Source organism: Vanacampus margaritifer, chromosome 4, assembly GCF_051991255.1.
Source record: "Vanacampus margaritifer isolate UIUO_Vmar chromosome 4, RoL_Vmar_1.0, whole genome shotgun sequence".
Lineage (NCBI taxonomy): Eukaryota > Metazoa > Chordata > Actinopteri > Syngnathiformes > Syngnathidae > Vanacampus > Vanacampus margaritifer.
The window spans coordinates 7674132-7682957 of record NC_135435.1 but is presented as its reverse complement, the minus strand read 5'-3'; positions in this window follow the sequence as shown (position 1 = coordinate 7682957).

Genomic DNA, 8826 nt, shown 5'->3' with positions numbered 1-8826 from the left:
AGAAATTATCAGATAATTATAAAATGTCTTACACTCATAAGCAGATTGAATGTACACAAATTCAGTAAAGATTTACCCAAATAACAAGACAAAGAACTGTGAGTTGATTTAACGCAAATTCTTAAGAGGACATCATCCAGAATCACGTGAGCCTGAGAAAATGTCCCTCTGTTTTAGTTATAAGTAGGAATGGGCGAGTACCGATACCAGGTATCGATATCAGGCCGATTTCAAGATATCAGTACTCACGACGACAGCTAATACTAGTAATGACCGCCCTCTTGTGGCCATTCCATGATCTGAGACTATAAATTAGAAGAATAAAAATATGCCATTAATTTCATGTAGTTTTAAGTAAAAAATGCTATAGGCCTTTCCTTTCTTTAAAATTATATTTTTTTTTTCTTCATGGGGGTGAGTTGGGGGGGATTTATGTAGGCCTATCAAAAGTACAAGTGTATCTGTTGCCGACTACTACTAGTATCGGTATCGGTGAATACTGAAGAGTTGAGTACATGTACTGGCTCACCTGTTTAAAAAGTGTTGTAGTGTTTTACTGTTGTAAAAGCCACAAATGAGATGTATAAGCACTATTGCAAAACGTACCAATTGCAAGCAATCTCATCTTGTGTGTGTGTTAACCAACATTACAATTTAGGCAAAAAATTATGTGTACTGTAACATTGGTGGTTGAAAATGGATAGTAACATTAACACATACAGTAGATTGATATAGAGATCTGTGGTGGGTAATAGTCAACTTTTGAATAAGGCAACAATAAATAAATAAACAAACAAATAAATAAATAAATAAACAAACAAATAAATAAATAAATAAATGGCCCGTGTGTGTGTGTGTGTGTGTGTGTGTGTGTGTGTGTGTGTGTGTGTGTGTGCGTGTGTGTGTGTGTGTGTGTGCGTGTGTGTGTGTGTGTGTGCGTGTGTGTGTGTGTGTGTGTGTGTGTGTGTGTGTGTGTCTCCAGTTCACTGGTTTTGTTAATTTGACAAGCTCCATAGACGTGTCACCAGCTCCACCAAATGTTATTTTCTCAGAGTCAACCAAGCAGAACTGACATCCTGTCCCAGTGCAAGTGAGGGAGGTGACCCATAGCCTTGTGTGACCATCAATCCACTTAATACATAAAACATGCCACTCCCACTCTGCCCCATTGACCACCCCTACCATCTGAGATTGATAGAGGTTAAAAAAAGAAAAAGAAAAAGAATGTGCAGCATTGCATCTCGTGTCGATGCACGCCTCTGCGTGGAAAGACGTCACCGACAAGTTTACAGACGTCACCAATTCTTTAAACGTTCACTTGACATTTAAATGTTTTCATTTGCTTGGAACGCACACAAAAAAAGCGCGTGGGCGTGTGCGCCGCGACGTGGTTTCTAAATTGAATGCTGGTGTGCACATATGCTCAGCATCTTAAATGGCTGTTCAATGTGGGTGGAGGCAGGTGTTGCCATAGCCTCGGGGGACTTTCGATGTATGTTGATGTGCGTGCGCGCGCGTGAGGAAAAGTAGATGCCAAAATCAGTCTTTAATGACTTGCGGGGCTGTGCTCGTGTCGTGTGAAGGCCCCTGAGAGCCAATGTGACTCATAAATAAGCTCCTGATTTGCACACTGTGCCTCCAGCACCAATTTGCAGGATGATGAGAAAGTCTGGCTTTAGAGAGGATATTGATTCAAGAACATAGACCACGAGGAAATGAATATCTTCTATCTTTACGGTGTTGTACAGTCCCCTTGCACGTGCGCTGTCCATGGTGCTCACAGGGGTAAACGCTAGGAATAAATATGAAAAAAAAGAAAAAAAACAGGACATCACAGTATTACGACCTCAAGTATTGCAATTCAGTTACATTTCTATGTGCTGGTTGGTTAATGCAAAGAAAACAGGGTGTGGGTCGTCGGTGATTGGCTCCGAGAGTGAGACGTGATCCTCCTCCTGCACGAGTCAGGAAGCATGATTGGATGCACATGCCAACCTTCAGCAGTAACGCCAGAGCTGATATATTTAGCAGCCCCCACGTGCCCCCCACTCTCTCACCCTCCTCCACTTCGTCACGAAGTGCGTCATAGGCTCGTCAGCAAGGAGCCTCTGGGGTGAGCTACTCTCAAATTAGGAAATCAGAAAGTCTCCTTTATCAGACCATCGCTACACAAGCACACGTGCTCTGTCACAACAATGAGATGCGATGAGATGAGATTTTGTGCCTGCACCTGAGTTTCGTGCGCTTTTGTTCACGCAGTGCTGACCCTTACTTTGAAGGGGGCTGACTCACCTGCACGCAGTGGATCTGAACACTTTAAAGATGTTGCAGCATCCTTCACAACAGGGACTAACGAAACATATATTTGAGAACGTGCTAATATAATGCGATGCTGTTTAAAATAATTTAAGCAGCCAAAAGTGACATCTTATTTTTAAAGTATTCACAGACATGTGGTTACAGTTAGCTTGGCTATTAATCTTCTTTTTCATTCAGCCATTTGGTTTGTCCTAATGGGATCCAAACAGTACATTGTTAAAAAACAAACAAAACATTTTGGTAAAGAAAGTCAGAGGGAATAATCTTTCTCATTTTTTTTTAAATAGAAGTATGTTGTTTTATATTGTCAACATCATGCATTTGGCAGCAATGTAAACATAACATTTAGATTAAAAAAAAAAAAAGCATAGATTCTTAGCAATGTATTAACGCTAAATGAACAAAATTTGGATATATGAAAGGCATAATCAATTTTTACAATTTTAGCAGAGAATGACTTAAACACTTGACAAGATGGTGTATGAAGGATTGCCTCTTAATAGCATGTCACCAGATGGGCATGTGTGTGTGTGTGTGTGTGTGTGTGTGCGTGCGTGTGTGTGTGTGTGTGTGTGTGTGTTTAACACCAAAAACCAAAAAGAAAAAAGAAAAGAATTGGGCCTCCTTTTGTCCTCCCGTGATGGCCTCGCAGTAGGGTGACAACGCACACACACATGCAGTCATAGACACAATAATGCAAGCGCACACACATGCACTCCAAATCTCATTAAGAGTGAGAGGGTGAGAATCTTTCATGTCTAATGGAAGTGGAGGGAACAGAGAATAAGGCTGCCTTACTTGGAGTAATGCTTTAACAGTTTTGCATTTAATACATTTATTACATGCATTTTAATATATGACAGATAATGAAATAGTTTTAAAATAATATTGATTCCATATACACTAAAATGAAATTAATTCCATTTTATGTGTAAAGTGCTGTTTTGCTGTTCACTGCACACCATGAAGCAATTTTCTTTGAATGCCACCTGTATTAGATAATGGTTATTATATTAAACTGTTACATTGTCATGTAGTTACCATAATTGCTAGTATGAATAAAACCACACCAAGCCACCATTTGTACCCTCCAATTTCCCCATTATAGTAAGAAATTGCCTTCCAATTACAGGCAATTGCACTTCAAAAAGAGTTGAAGAGAGAGAGAGAGGGGGGGGAGTACATAAACGCAGATGATTTTCCAATTTTGACTGACAGCACTACACTTTTTAAAAAGGGCTTTGATAATACACACACAGGAAAATTGATTTTTGATTTGTGCTATTGTGGTTATAAAATATTGATGAACTGTGCCTTTAAGAGCAGAAGCTTTGGACAGAGTGTGGGGAACAGTGACAGGAAATAAACAAAACGGGTCAAAAGACTCTTTGTGATATGTGTAAAATTCATTTTCAGATTCAATAACTAAATGACGATGTTTTTTTTTCATAAGGTTGCAACCATTTCTGTGCATGTGGTTTCCTTTCAGCATGACATCTTCATGAAATAAACACTATTGTGAATGTGATGATAGCAAAGAATACGATCACTGACTTTTTCATCACATCAGCGTCCTTTGTTATCAGCTCCGCTCCTCGGCTCGCTCCCTCCCTCGTGCTGTCCCTTGCTGGGCGACTGCTGCATGGTGACTCACACACTGCAGAGACGCTACATCTCAATGATGGAGCGCATGAGTCACACGCTGCCCGTTTTTCAAAACTTTCTTTCTTCTTTTCCACCATGATACACCGATCATTGCCCACGGCTTCTTTTCCACTCGGAACTAAACAGGCTGTTTATAATGGTGTTCTCTTCATATAGGCCACCTGTCAATTCATATTGTCTAGCTGTCAATTAGTTTCTGCTTGGTGTCTGTGTCACAACTCAAATTGTTCTAAACCTGCCAGGCCTCCAAGCTCTTATGACATAAACACACACAATGTCTTTCATTACACGTCATCTGCAGCTCAAAGTATATAAAAGTAATATGTAAAAATTAGAGCTGTCAAACGATACATTTTTTTAAATCAGATTAATCACATTTTAGAGTTTTGATTAATCACGATTAATCGCTTAATAAAAAAGTCTCTTTTCAATCTACATATTTTTTCCTGCCAAATTTGAAGAGCACCGGTTGTGTGTTAATTCTTTTGACATTTACAGTAATGTTATGAGGACGTTTTCAACATTTTTTGATCTACTGCACACGCTCATCCTCCTTTTTTCTAATCAGTTAATTACTTGCCAAATTTAAAATGGGAAAAAATTACCCCGATATTTTGACATGAACAAATATTCTAAATGTGATACGCAAACATTCATTAAATGCTTTACTTTAATGCATGAAATTATGTTTATTGTTCAAACACAACCTGTGCTACCTTAAACGTAGCCTTCCGCTGTCATGCTAAAGCATAATCCATTGTCAAAATTAATAGTGCAATTAATCTGCGTTAATTCATGATTAATGCGATAATTTTTTGTGATGAATCAATCAATTAACGCTTTAATGTTGACAGCACAGTAAAAATAGAATAGAATAGACTTTGGCATGTAACCAGAGAAAAGTCAAGGCAATATAAAAGTGAATGTGAGAAATCTTGTCATTCTCACCTTGGACATGCTTAAATAATTAACAGTTTGATGGCGGGCAGCTGACGTAAAACGCTGCTTTAGTTTTAATGGATAAGTAAACGGACCTGGAAGAAATTATGCTTAAACTCAAACACATTATGACTATGCTGTTGCAATTTTCCGTGTGAATTAAGAGAGAAAATCCTTGACTATTTTTTTCTCCAGTGTTTTTCTTTTGTCTGTCATTCTATAACATCCAAGAGTTGCTATGGCGACTGGTGCTGGGAGGATGTAAAAGAGAGAACTGTGGTTGTCAAGAGACAACACGGGGTTCAAGGTTCATCTTTTTTTTCCGCCTCTGCATCCCAGCAATATTCAAGCTTTAACACAATGCCATGGAAACCTGACATAGTGCAGAGCTTACAATAATGGCCGCCATGTCATCATTTGGGAGTGAGGTTGTCAGGTTGTGATCCTTCACGTGCTGACAGAGGTTAAGCGACTGGATGGTGATAACAGACGTCTGAGGCACTCTATCACTTGGTAATTACATTACACTGCTACTCCATTGCTTTCACTCGCTGCTGGTAATCGTGTTAAAATCCTGCTGATTGGAATCACGGTGACAGAGAGACAAATGGCCCAGGGAGCCCAGCCTTCCTCATCTGACTGAAGCTTTTGAAGTACATCAAGCTTTTGTTGCGTTGCCATGGAGCTGCATCGGCATACAGGTACTGAAATGCACCTTAAAATGCAGGTATGCCCTTGAGTTGGCATTAAAAGGATATCCATCCCTCGTTTGCATTCATTTAGACGTGTAGGGTTTCATTCTAGGTAGCTTTCCATTTGTGTGTTGCCTTTGAAGCCAGATGAATAAAATGACTACACAATGGAGCAAGCTACCCACTCCATTAAAAGTAAAGACAGCTCCTCCTTATCCTTCCCACCCTCTATTTTGTTGTTGTACACGTGCATTAGTAGCTATGCTGCTCTCTGGTGGACATAAGCCGACACTGCAAAGAAATAATTATGCAAAGGGAATATTTTCTGCATATTTGCGGGAAAAAAAAGAATATATTCTGCTTGACAGTAACGTTAGCGGTAGCTGCACTTTTTCATGTGTCTGGTTTTGCTCTGGTGCAACATTTCCTCCATGTGGCAGGTATCTTAATTAAAGAAAAAGTCCAGCCTGCAGCTACTGACCCCCTGCCACGGCCAGCCTGAGCCGAGGTAGCCAGCATCCATTAGTCAGAAGTAGCTGACATATTATTAGCAGTTTTTTTTTTTATATGACTGCCTCACAGTCACACGCCCACTGGCAGCAGGTTTAATAATCTGCAGGAATGACCAGTGATAATTAAAATGACGCAAAAGACAAAGGAAGCAAATTGAGGTAAAGTCCTTAGAGGCGAAGTGTGGCAAAGGGAAATATTTTCTCATAATATGCAGTATTATATTCATTATGTAATGAAGAATGCACATCATTGTATGCACATATTGCTGAGGCCTTGAGTTGCAAGGAGCAATTCAATACCATATAATGAATGCAAGAAAAAAAAATTGTCGAGAAAGCTGCATGTCATATTTTATGAAAAAAACTAAATTTCCTTGAAATAATGAAGAAATACAGTGTTAACTTGACTTAAGAGCTTAATTTGTTCTGAGACCACACACATTACTCAAATCACTCGTTTAAAATCAACCTTACCCATTGAAATTAATGGATGCCAGCCCCCCTGCCCACACCAGAACATCCCCCAAAATTCATTCAATCAATAAACTAGAAAAATAGCACTCTACAGTACTGTACTTCATATTTAAAAAAATACATAATAAAACAGTTTTTTCATGATAATTTCATGCTCCAATTAATTGGATATTGTGTCGCTCCTTCTGGTGTGTGTGTCTTGGTCACTAGGGGGGCACTATAGTACATAGAGACATACTGCTCAGAGATTTGATAATGAAACCTGAAGAAGACTATTAGAACTAAGGGCGCGTTCGGAAACACGCTCTAAAGTCCATGTACTACACTAAGAGTGCGTATGTTCGGACAAGCAGTGTGCTCTGTGCCCTGTTAATTTCCGAACGCACCAGTGTATGTTGTGTTAGCAAGACTACTATTTTGTTTTGTTGTCGATTCAGTAGAACTCGGCTCAGTCGCTAGCCCACACAGCGAGCTAACGTAAACGTTAGCCAGCCTAAAAGTTAGCAACTTGAGAAGTATCCACAGTACACAAATGGTGAATGACAATGTTTATAGCCTATTCCCCATCAGGCCCCTTGTTTCCATGTGCCGTTTCCATCTCCAACCTCCCAAAACACTGGCGCACCATGTCACCGCGCTCCTATTGCGCACACTGGCATTCTGTGTTTGATGCACTATGGATTTCCGAGTGGCAATTTTCAGTAACGGGCAGAGTTTCGGAACCAGTGCACGCTCAGAGCTTATTTTCGAATACGCCCTAAGCAGCAGTAATTTAAGTGGTTTATGTCAGTGCAATAAGCTCATGATGCTAGTTTTGTTAACTCATCTATGGTGTTTTCTGTTTAGGGTTAGCATAAGATAGCGGATTCCCTAAGACAAAGTTATGTGATTTGGTTAAATACACAATGCGTATCTTTTTATTTTATGATTAGTTTTCAAGTAAACTTCAGATGGGATTGACAAAAAGCAAAACCGTTCTTTATTCCTTAGCAGTTAGTGGTGAAGCTCGGTGCTGCCGTCTACTGGTTTGCCTGAAGTTCACTCACATGTCCATTTTTTGCTTGTAAAGACACAGCAAAATATCGGGCTAGCAACGGCTCATAACTTGTGAGTTGAGGCACTCTTAAGTCATGGAATCATTACACAGTAGTTTGTTTCAGAGTCTTGAATGATAAACAAGGATTTTGATTGGACACACAGTGGCAAATATGAGAGAGAGCAGTAGAATCAAATAAAATGAATTATGCATTGAATTCTTTACAGCCAAGGGCCAACACAAATTCACTTTATATATATATATATGACATGAGCAGTCCGTCCCACCTCACAATATCTGCTTAAATCTGAGAGAAAGATAAAACACTTGTGAGTCTCTAATAAGTGTGTCCCCCATCTGATAGGCCTTAGGTCCTCTTGACCCAGGGGACCAATTTGAGTGGTACACAGCACATGGTGCCTCGTGCTGGATTATTGATCCCCCACCACCAATGTAGTGGGGGGCAAAAAAGGGCTGTGTTGTCTTGGCAACCTGTAATGCCATCTGTCATACGTGTGCTGATCATCATTATGTTGCTGAGACATTGTTTTAATTGAATCATTTCCTCACGGAAGGGACTGCCTGCTAACAATGGGACCCTTTCCATTTTATGTCAAGCGAAGGTAGAGCACAACAATTATTATTTTTTTAATCATAACCAGAAAATTATCCAGTGTAGTCACTTTCACTACCAAGATTATTGGGGGAAAAAATGCTTTTATTCTTACTGTTGAATTATTTTAACAGGTTTTTACACTTTTCACCATGTTAATTTACCTTCTGCAACATGTTGAGTCTGTTATTAGAATAAATAATGTTCACTGAACCGGAAGTCTCCCGGTGTTTTCCATGTAAGGTTGAATTATAGGTTGAAGGACATCCAAACTAACACTCATTCATATTCATAACAGTGCTGCTCTGCATGCAGATTAGCAGGAAGGAGACACACTTCAGGAGGACGGGGGTTTGCGGGGAACCTCTCCCCTGGGACGGGGGCTGAAAATGAACCAGCAGTCACACCTGAGCACAGACAGAGCACAAAGACATTCACGCACACTTGTAGCCTATATAAGTGTATCTCACCCCAATCAATCAGAATAAAGTGAAATGTCATATTTTATAAACATTCGTTACTTCAAAATGTTCTTTTCGGAAGGCCAATTCCCATCTTATTTCTATATTAAAAATA